This window comes from Malaclemys terrapin, chromosome 3, assembly GCF_027887155.1.
Source record: "Malaclemys terrapin pileata isolate rMalTer1 chromosome 3, rMalTer1.hap1, whole genome shotgun sequence".
Classification (NCBI taxonomy): Eukaryota; Metazoa; Chordata; order Testudines; family Emydidae; genus Malaclemys; species Malaclemys terrapin.
The window spans coordinates 31,453,265-31,463,861 of record NC_071507.1 but is presented as its reverse complement, the minus strand read 5'-3'; the positions used below and the strand labels follow the sequence as shown (position 1 = coordinate 31,463,861).

General features: G+C 40.0%; 1 pseudogene; it reads left to right on the top strand.

Annotated features, from left to right (window-relative positions):
* Nucleotides 1-8,409: 8,409 nt before the first annotated feature.
* LOC128833760 (uncharacterized) lies at nucleotides 8,410-10,069 on the top strand (annotated as a pseudogene).
* Nucleotides 10,070-10,597: the final 528 nt, after the last annotated feature.

Below are 10,597 nucleotides of genomic sequence, written 5' to 3'. Positions count from 1 at the left end.
CTTTTGCTACATTAAGACTCCGTGCTTGCGAGAGGGGAAGTATTGCCTCTTAGAGGTGCCCGGGGGAGTGGTATGTAATTGTCCCAGGTCACTGGGTGGGGGCTCGAGCCGGTTTTGCATTGTGTTATTGAAATGAAACCCCTAGATACTGAACCCGGCCCTTGTTGCTGCCAACTCCGATGGGCAGAAGGGTTATAACTGTTTCTTTGAATTTACAATAACCTAAAGCATCCTGAATTGGCATTTAATTGAATGTATTCAGAGCTTTATCAGTTAACTTTGCAACCAAAATGGGGATTTTCTTGTCCTCAGGAACCTCATGAATCACACACAGCCTCTCAAAAGTAGTGAAATATGCTGCAACATCGTCTGTCTCTTTGTATGCAGGACACAATTGTTCCCATTTGTGGATTTTTGGAGAGGTGGGAATCAATGGTGTCAGAAGGTTCTGGTTTTGCCAGATCCTGTTGGTGCCTTTGCTTTCCCTCTTTCCTTCTCCTTCATGGTTTTCAGCTCTAGGGGCCGCAGATGTGCTAACTCATCATCTTGGTTCTGAGCACCTGTCTCCAGTTCATTTAGCTCCAAGATCTGCTGATGTTCTCTCTCTTTTTCTGCCACCTGCAGCCTGTAGAGCTCCACTTTACAACTGTATTACTCTCACCCATCTTTCTGATATTTTTATCCCTATTTCCCTTTCCTAAAATAAGCAAACAGAAAATAACAAACTGGTAACCTTCTCTTTGACTGTTCGCAGTCACCACACTTTAAGTGTCACTTAAAATCTCTACACCAGTGTATGAAGTGAATCTCACTCAGAACAACAAGCTGTGCATTTTACTCTGCTCACTGCGCCATCGGGATGGGATTCCCAGGGTCAAACTTGGACTGTGGGACCCTGAGCCCTCTGTTCTCCCAACCTGGGTTGCCTCTCACACTGTGATGCTTTTATGTCAAGTAACAAACCTCTGATAGGCACTGCACTTGCACAGACATCCATAGGCAAGGACATACCCAACTGAGTTGCATGAATGATTTCCCAGTCACTCATGAACCATCAATAGAGAGATTTCCTCCCACCCCAGTTATTTCTCCCCAGCTTGCCAGCCTTGCACCCCAGAACTGTACCATCTTGCACTGGTCAGAGGCCTGACCAGTGTAAGTTGATTACCTAGTTCACCATTCCGACAAAAGGGTAGTAGTTGTGCAACAGCCCTTGTTAATCAGCACTGAGATTTCCCAAGCACTTCAACTAAAACACACTGTTTTAGGTAAAATATAAAACAGATTTATTAATTACGGAAAGATAGATTTTAAGTGATTATAATAGACATAAAGATCAGAGATAGTTACCTTAAGGAAGTGAAAAATAAACATGCATTCTAAATCCTAAACTTTTAGTCTAAGCAAGAGTTGACTCAAACAATGTCTCATTGACAACTGGTACAAGCAGGGTACAGTTCCTTAATACACAGGTTAGAACTACCTTCCAGCCTGGTGACACCCTTCCCTGGTTCAAAGTCTTTGCCCTTCAGATGTTCTTCCAGGTGTTGAGTTGGGGGGGCTGGGAGGGGAAGGAGAGAGAGAGGTTAAGTGATGATATCACTTCCCCTCTTTTATATTTTCTTCCAGCTTGCTGGAAAAATCTGTGCAGTGATGTGGGCATCAAGCAGTCCCGATTGTCAAGCAGTCTCCATTGCATACATACTGTCTCTGAGAAGTCTCTGGGATGGCCGTTGGGAGAGTGGCTTCCCTTTAATGGGCCATCAGCAGTGGGCCATTAAACCAAGTTTGGGAACCCCCGATGTAGTAGTAGCAACTGTTCATTTTACCCTCTAGAATCCAACTCTTTAAATCACTTAAGAGGGAGAAAGACAGATTTGTTTAATTCTGAAGATCTGGTTTTGTTTTGTTAATGTCTGGTTTTAATTGGAGTAAGACATCTGAGTAAGGAAGTGGACTCAGTTAAAAATAAGTATAGGAAGCTTCTTTGAAATTCCTTCTAAACTTAGTTTGCAATAACTGTTAATAATGGGGTGTAAAACAAAGATTAACGGACTTATTTCCCAGTAAAGTCACTTAAACTGCTGAAAATCACAAGTAATTGTAATTCCATACACTTCAATCCATCAGTGTGAGATCAGAATTCGACTCTTTAGGTACTTCATTCCTTTGAGCTTGTGTGTCATGGAGGATCATATTGTAGGCATTGCAGACAATATTTTCATCTTATAAATACAAAGATTTGATATAAAATCTGATAACTTTGTACCCTTCCACCCAACCACATTGTTAACAATAACAAGTTCAATGGCTGAATAGTGACTCTGATCTTGAAAGCAAATGGCCTTGTGTATATATTCATTGTGTGTCTCCTCTGCCCTGGCTTCAAGGTAATCTGAATTGAGTTTTAAGTCCTGCACCAATAGAGGGTACAATACAAGTGATTCCCATTTCACATAGGCATTGACCTGGTAAAAGGAGAGATTACACAACTCTTTGACTTGAAATGGGCTACGCCAGTCATTAACTAATGAACCAAATCCTTGGTGAGATTGTTTTGAAATGGGATAATGGAACAAGTGTAAAATGTAATTTAGAGCCAGATTCTGCAGCCCTTGAAGTGCTGCTAGCATGAGTAAAAGTACTCCACATGAGTAAGGTTGGCATTCAAAAAAAAAAAAGTGAATAGCACAAATGAGAGTGGAAAGAGCCAGTTGTTTGTTCTTTTAATATAGAATAATAGGATAATGTAATTGGGTAAATCTAGAGGATTAGATATTATTCTCACTATTAATTAGCAGCTAAAACGTCTATAATAAAATATTCTATGTTCCAATTTGTCTGCATCTCTTCTCAGTAAATTTGGCAAATGACTGAGTTGGGGTGAGTGCCCCAACCACTGTGCTATGGAGTCATTCTATCTCTGGCCAATAAATTCATGTATTTTATAGAAAGTGGAACAGCTTCAACATAGGCGATTGAGAGGGTGCAATAAAGAAACATTTTGAAACACGTCCTTTGAATCAATTAGTGTCCCCGGGAGCCAGGCCAGAGAGGCCTGTAACTCTTTTCTGTGGCCCATCACTCTACTTTGCATTTGGTAAAATGGAAGCATTAGTGCAGATTGTATCAGATACAATGAGAACAGTTTGCTCATCACATTGGGCCCTGTTCTTCTCAGTGCTAAGCACCCATCTGAAGTGATAAATAGAATTGGGTGAACAATGGATGTTCCAGTTTCACTAATAGTTCTGAAAAAGTCAGTGGAACCAAGGTCATGTCCCTCCTCAGGCACAGAGAGCTTTTTAACCAAGGGTTCCCAATATACCAGGTGAGAACTCTAACCACTGGCTAAAGGTTACAAAGGAGGCTCCTCCTCCTCCAGCCATTTTATGACCTCATTGGTCACTATAAGGTTGCTTCTTGGCTCCATGGTCTTTGATCTACACTTTGTCAAATATTATATCACACTAATAATACTATTACAAGTTTAATTAGTATTTAGAAACTCGACAGGGAACAAAACCAGGGAAAGCCCTTTGAGAAGTACACTGATTTTCCAGTCATTTGCCAAGTTTACTGAGAAGAGATGCAGACAAACTGGAACATAGAATATTTTATTATAGACATTTTAGCTGCTAATTAATAGTGTGGGGGCATGGAGGGATAAGCTCAGTGGTTTGAACATTAGCCTGCCAAACCCAGGGTTGTGAGTTCAGTCCTTGAAGGGGCCACTTGGGGATCTGGGGCAAAATCAGTACTTGGTCCTGCTAGTGAAGGCAGGGGGCTGGACTTGATGACCTTTCAAGGTCCCTTCCAGTTCTAGGAGATAGGATATCTCCATTCATTATTTATTAATTAAGGAACTGCTTGGGTAAAGCAGCTTGCAAGATTAGGGCCTGAGTCCTTTATATGTCTTCTATAGTGTGAAAAGTGGGGTAAGGCAGTGTGTCTATACATCTTCTATAGAAGGGAGGAGAAAACACAATGTAAAATTAGATCTGGAAAGAGTTACCTTATTAAAAAGAAGAAACATAATATAAATTGCAGGCTCCAGTATGCCCAAACAAAGCATATCCACAAGGGCCCCCCCATGCATAGGGAAGACTGATTACTAGCGGAATAGGTCAGATATCCATTCAAGACATTTCAATCAATCATTTAGTCAAGAATACAGCAGGCAGTGATTATAGTTTAAAAATACATCTGTGAAGTAGTAGGGTCCCTACTTGTGTTAAATCTCTTTCACCAAAGCACATCCCACTCCAGAGGACTGTGTACTCTAACAATGTGCTTGATACAAAACATCCCTGAGGCATGAAGCCAACAGGGCAACCAGTTGAGAAATTATAATCCAGTAAAGTTGATATTGGCTTGTTCTGTTGGGATATTATAAATTTTGAACCAGATATATACTAGTTGCCCTAGCTTTATCACCATAGGGAGATATTTCTTTATGTTTCAAATATATTGGGCTCATTCTATTATCTGGTAATATCTGGTAATGCGTTAATTTTAGTGACATGTATTGTAAAATTACTGTTATCGACAAAATAATTCAATATTTTGGATAATATGGTAATAAGAAAAATATTTTGAAAAGTAAAGAATGTAATTATTTTAAAATCCAGAGAATGTCATGATATTCAACTCATAACTCACAATTTACACAGTGTAATGGTGTTAGCATATTTAACAGATAGTTGTTTCCTTCCATGTACCATTTAAAGTAGAATACTTTGGACTTCGTTATGTTTTTAGAATGAAATGTAAAAGCATAACCTGCTTCCTCTGCTGTGGGTCGTTGTTGCTTGTTAATAACAAATGTCATTTCTATGGGATTTTAAATACATGAGTACATTACAAACATGGGATAAGATCTGTTCTCAGCCCCAGAGAGTTTATAAGCCTAAAGCCTCAGTCATATAATCAGATCTGTATCAGCATACCCTTGCACCTGTGTGGAGTTACACTAACTTTAGTAGAGCTCCAAGCAATTAAAAAGATCCATTCCTGCAAATCCAATAGCAGGTTTGAGGGCTGAGTTAGACAAGTCAGTCATGGCAAGATGCTGGACAATGGTGTGAAGGATGTGGGAGTTGCCTGTAATATTCTATGAATATTATGTTCAATCTGTTGTGGTATTTACTGTACTTATGTAAGGGGTTAATTAAATAATGGGTTAGGTGCCCGTACATAAGAAAAGTGGGGAGGGAGAAACAAAGACTTGATAACAGCTGCTCTGCAAACACCTGAGAAAATCTAGAAAATCAACTGCTTTGAAGCTTTCTTACTGACTCAGTGGAGAGCCAGCCAGACTGGCACAGGTGAAGGATGAAGGACGTCACTGAACTTATAATGATATACCTTCTCTAAAGGGAGTTTTTAGCTCTGGTGATCCTAGAATAACCAATAGCCTTGTGCTTAGGGCTGCTTTCTGGGAATGTGAGAGACCTGGGTGCTAGTTCTTTCTTTGGGGTGAAGATTTGAATCTGGGTCTCCCACATCCCAGGAGAATGCCCTAGCCACTCAGGTGGGGGGTTACCTATTGCCCACATACACTTTCATGGGATTTGGATGTACCTTTGGAAGCTCTCCCCCCGCGGCAATTTTAATTCAGGCATTTCCACTCAAATGCTTGACTTTGCAACTTTAATGTTCTGCTTAACATAGTTTTGTGATTTCAATAGTAGCAATAATTGTCTAGCTATACGCTATAAGAAAGATACAAGTAACATAGCACTAATTGCTATTGGTACAGAAAAATCACATGGTGCTTGTTGTTAATGTGAACATACCAATCAATGCTCATAAAATTTCATGTTAATCACTTGGAGTTAAGTATTGGCCCTACTGAAGTTAATGGCAAAACTCCCATTGGCTTAACAGGATCAGGATTTCTGCCTTGGTTCCTGTAGGTGGAGACCAGAAGAGGGGAAGGTGGTAGAAGCAAGATACACTTTTCTAGGAGGATACTTTCTGGGGAAAATATTATCTCCTTTCCTCTCTTATGTTCTCAATCAGTTCACCAGTTAGAGTTGTGGTCTGACTCTAATCGCTGGTGAATAATTTGCAGTACAGATATTCTTTCAGTAACCATAAGTAGGCTGATTTCTCCCTGTTCAGAAGTACTCCTAACACTGGAGTATGCATGCAGCATCTCTCTGCTCCATGGCAATGTGCTTATTGTCAACTGTGCAATTAAATATTGTCTGTGTAGCTCAATATCACCTCTGAGTCTACTAACTTTGAGTGCTTTCCCCCTTATTCTACTGGTCTGACATATAGGTGTACAAATCCACATTTCTTTAACTTGGTAGCTCTGGAGTGGATTGTTCAAATACAATACTGTTTTGAAAAGCTCATTTTTAAAATGGAGAGTGAATGTCCTTCAGGGGTAATATTTGTGTTTTACTCCAATTGCAGTATATGAAAGAGAACAGCAGTATATGAAAGAGAACAGCAGTGCAGCTGTATTCAGTCAAAACCTTATCAAGTTCAATGCATAGTTCAATACTTGTGGTATTTTTGGTTTATATATAGTCACTTACAATTCAACAGAAAAAGTTTTAGATTAATAGAAAGAATATTTGGCGTTGTGTTACTTTAAGCTTTTAAAATACAGAGGTTTTGAAATCTTAAATGCATGTGCAATATTTTTCTTCAACACACTTTTTTCAGAATGACTGTTTAATCTTACCATATGGCAATAGGATGAGAAAGAAAGGGCTATTGTGTTAAAATAAACAAACCAACCAATCATCAAATTATGCTACCACAGAATGCTAAAAATGCATTATAAAGAATTTTGTGGCGCTGTCATGTTATGCTGGGTCACACTGTTCTGTCATGTCACGTTATATGCTGTCTAATCTGATCTGACAAGATTTGATGGTGCCTACCCACAAGTAACCAAAAAGCAAACAATGTAATATGACTGAAACACTTTCAACATTTAAAAAGAAAATAATTTTAATGTTAGCTATTTGTTCTAATTTCATTGGCAAATAATCAACCTTAATATTATTTTGTGTTGAATGGGGACAAAGCCAGATGATATATCAACACAAAGTAGGAATTACTCAACTCTCACTCTCTTGGAAAGCCAAGTGATATGTCTCCAGTGCATGGTAATTCCATTTGGAAGATGGCCCAAAGTCTACATCTTCATGTCCCATTTCAGAGCTGAGACTTCATAGCAGATAGAACATGACACAAACTCTGGGAATTTTACAAATACTACAGACACTTAAACTGCAACTAGCTCAAACTCAATAACAAAAGGACTCTCACAATCTTCTTGCTGGCCTTATGCTGCACTGTGGATGGCTCCCAAGAATGCCTGCTATTCTCCTGGGAATTGTCTGTGTAGTCCTGCAGCACCTTATCAGTGATTCTGAAATGACAACATCATTCTTAGAAACCTGGACCAGAAAGATGCTATGGTGGTCACAGCAGGTAAATAGACCCATGTCCAGATGTGGTTCCATGCTAAATTGGTGCTTCTATAATCTAAAATTTAAAAATGTTCATTTTCTGGTTTAGATGCTCCAGAGATGAAATCTCCCACAGAATCCTACCTCCCTTTCTCAGCGTTGGTGTGGGGTTGAATGGAGTTCGACAGTGAAGTACGGTGGAGTGTATGTTTTGGCAGGTTTTACCAAGCTGAGAAGGTGTCGAGCTAGCATTCAGGGTAGTAGGTAGTCTGACCATATCGCTATCACTCTAGGGCAACCCAGCCAAAGTGGAGGGGGTCCATAGCTACAGGGGGAAAGGGCTGGCACCCCAAATGTACTGCTGCAAAATTTTCCTGCCAAACAAAACAGAATAAACCGGAAAACTGAGCACAGACTCATGCGTTGGCCTGACCAACGCTCACAACCTGGGGTAGCACAGGACGAAAAACAGAAAATGGCTAAAAGAATAGTCCAACTATTTGTTGCAAGTCACAACACAAGAACACTATCATCAGATCCGTACATCGATACTTACATTGAAATCACAAAATCAATAAGAGCTGACATCATCAGGATATGAAAAACAAGAAGTACAAAAGCCCTCATTGCACAATGGAAAAGCGGAGAGCAAGTATTCCTAGGAAGATCATTTGCAGAGGCAAATCATCTCCATGTAATGAACACAATATTTCAAAAAGAACAGCGTTGGCAATGGAAAAGCCTGGATGGAGTCACATTGAATCAGATTGATTATGTAATGATGGATACCAGAAGAATCTTCAATGATGTAATGACAATAGGAGAACGAATCATTTTGACAGGCTCAGACCATCACATGTAGTACTCAAAACTATGCATTGACAATGTTTATGAAGACCGAGTTAAGAGAAGCCAGAAACCAAAGCAAAAATAGTACTTCAATGAAGAAGCATTTGCAAAGGAAGTGAGTGAAATGGACCTCGAGTATAATGTCAATAAGGACATCAATGAGGACTACAAAGAGTTTATCTTGCAGATAATCTCAGCAGCTAAGAAGGCAAAGGCACTGAAAATGCTGGGGTACAAGCAGAGGATCAGCAAGGAAACTGTGAATCTGATGGTGAGGAGGGTCCACATGAAGTTAGAAGGAAAAATGGGCGAAGAATACAGAACACTGTGCAAAGAAATTTGTGTGAAGATTAAAGAAGACTACAAAGACTATGGAAAGAAGAAATTGAGAGAGGTAGCCGAAAAGAACGAGAGTCTGAAGAATGTAGGAAGAGATGTTAGGCTGAAACAGATTATCCCGGCAGCATTGAAAGATGAAAATGGTGAAACAACATCGGAAAGGAACAAGATGAATGAAATATTTACAAAATTCTACAATGATTTCTACTCCTCACATGTGAATGTCCAACGTACACCATCAAGGCAGCAGGTTACAGAAGACGTTCCCGAAGTTATGTGGGAAAAAATTGTATATGCAGTTCGTAACATAAAGAGATGGAAGTGTCCCGGAGTGGACGATGTTTGGCAGGAATATCTCAAAGAAGGGGAAGATACTTTCTTCAAAGCATTGGCACAACGGTTCACCATCTACATCAATAGGAAGTGTGTTCCAGATGCATGGAAGAAATTGAAAACAATATTATTAATGAAGAAAGGCAATCCAGAAGAACTGAACAACTACTGTCCGATCACACTCCTCTCACAAGTGTATAAAGTCTTCATACTCAATTGGATTAAGAAGGATATTGAAATGCATGAAAGCAGAGAAGAAGCTGGTTTCCGCTTAGGGAATTTGACAATTGATTAAATCCACTCAGTTTGGCAGCTCATCGAAAAATGAAAGGAGTACGAAGTACCATTGTGTATTGCATTTGTTGACTATAAAAAGGCATTAGACTCGGTAGAGATTAACGCTGTACTCAACGTGCTCAATGAAATTGGAATCGACCCGAAGTACATAGACCTGTTGGAAGAAATTAACCACAATTGCTCAACAGAGATAACATTATTCAATGTCCCCTGCATTATTACTATATGCAGAGGAGTCAGGGAAGGTGACACAATCTCATTGAAGCTGTTTGCAGCAGTATTGGAGTCCCTGTTCAAGAAATTGAACTGGGAAGAAGGAATCAGAATTGATGGAGAACAGTTAACACATCTTCTCTTTGCTGATGACTGCATAATACTGGCAAAGGACACAACAGATCAAATTGCAGCAACTGCAAACACTTTTGTATGATATCAGGTTGGAAGTAAACATGTTGAAGATAGCAACAGAGGGTCCTGTGGCACCTTTAAGACTAACAGAAGTATTGGGAGCATAAGCTTTCGTGAGTAAGAACCTCACTTCTTCAGATGCAAGTGAGGTTCTTACCCACGAAAGCATATGCTCCCAATACTTCTGTTAGTCTTAAAGGTGCCACAGGACCCTCTGTTGCTTTTTACAGATTCAGACTAACACGGCTACCCCTCTGATACTTGACATGTTGAAGATGAAGTGGATGCGGAATGAGCATTCTGCAGAAGGAATCATCGCTGTAAATGGGAAAGAAATTGAGGAGATCGACAAATATATTTACCTGGGCCAGCAGCTGAGCAGAGACAACTCATTTGAAGGGGAATGAAGTAGGAGGCGAAAGGCAAAGTAGGCAAGTTTCAACAAAATAAAGATCTCTCTAATGAATGATGAACTGCCCATGTAGAAAAGGAAAGAACTGTTCTGCCTGTAATGATATACAGAGCAGAAAGCTGGTCAATGACAAAAGTGGAGGAAGAAAAATGCGCTGTTACTCAGAGATCAATGGAAAGGCGAATGTGTAAGATATTGCTTCATGATCATATACCTAATTAGGAGATCAGAAGATAAGATCCTTAGAGGTTTTTAAGGCCTGACTTGACAAAGCCCTGGCTGGGATGATTTAGTTGGTGTTGGTCCTGCTTTGAGCAGAGGATTGGACTAGATGACCTCCTGAAGTCTGTTCCAACTCTAATATTCTATGATTCTATGGCATACAGAGGTGACTGATGTAATGCAGGCAATGTACAACGCGAAGTGAAGATGGGCGGGTCATGTAGTCCGCAGGCAAGACAATAGGTGGACAACCCGTATCCCCAGAGACCACAAGCGACTGTTGGGCAGACTGTAAACATGC